Here is a 795-nt window from a genome sequence, read left to right on the forward strand (position 1 = left end):
GGGAGGCGGCAGATCTTGTGACTCATGCCGGCCTGCTGGGGCCAGCCTCTTCAGAATCGAATTACCAGCGGGTGAGAGGATATTAGAAACCCAGAGTGGGCTGGGGGAAGGGGGTTCTGCCTGCCCTCTCCATCACTGTGCTCCTTGACCCAGTGACGGTGTCTTCCAGCGGCGAGATGCACGCGGGCTATTTCAGAGAGAACAAGCGGAGACAGGCCAGACACAATCACTTTTTTTTTTTTTTGAGTTGGAGTCTCACTCCCTTGCCCAGGCTGTAGTGCAGTGGCACCCTCAAGGTGATCCTTCCACTTCAGCCTTCCAAGTAGCTGGAACTACAGGTGCGCGCTACCACGCCCGGCTAATTTTTGATGTACTGTAGAGACGAGGTCTTGCCAAGTTGTCCGGGCTGGTCTTGAATCTGCGGGCTCAGGCAATCCACTCACCTTGGCCTCCCAAAGTGCTGGGATGACAGGCTGAGCCACCGAGCCCGGCCTTGAACGCTCTTACAGATCTTCCTTGGTGCGGGGTGTTTTTTCCATTTATGAACTGTTCAATCTTCAGCACAACTGTGAGACAGTCATTTGCATCCCTATTTTACAGATAAGCAGCCAGACACTCCTTGGGAAGGAATAAGAGGAGGAGTGTTCAGAAAGTGCATTTGATGGCCGGGTGCGGTGGCCCACACCTGTAATCCCAGCACTTTGGGAGGCCGAGGAGGGAGGATCGCTTGAGGACAGGTGTTCAAGAGCAATCTGGGAAACACAGCGAGACCCCCATCTCTCTTTTTTTTTTTTT

The sequence above is a fragment of the Carlito syrichta genome, unplaced genomic scaffold (assembly GCF_000164805.1).
Source record: "Carlito syrichta isolate Samal-C Ts95f unplaced genomic scaffold, Tarsius_syrichta-2.0.1 Scaffold115602, whole genome shotgun sequence".
Lineage (NCBI taxonomy): Eukaryota > Metazoa > Chordata > Mammalia > Primates > Tarsiidae > Carlito > Carlito syrichta.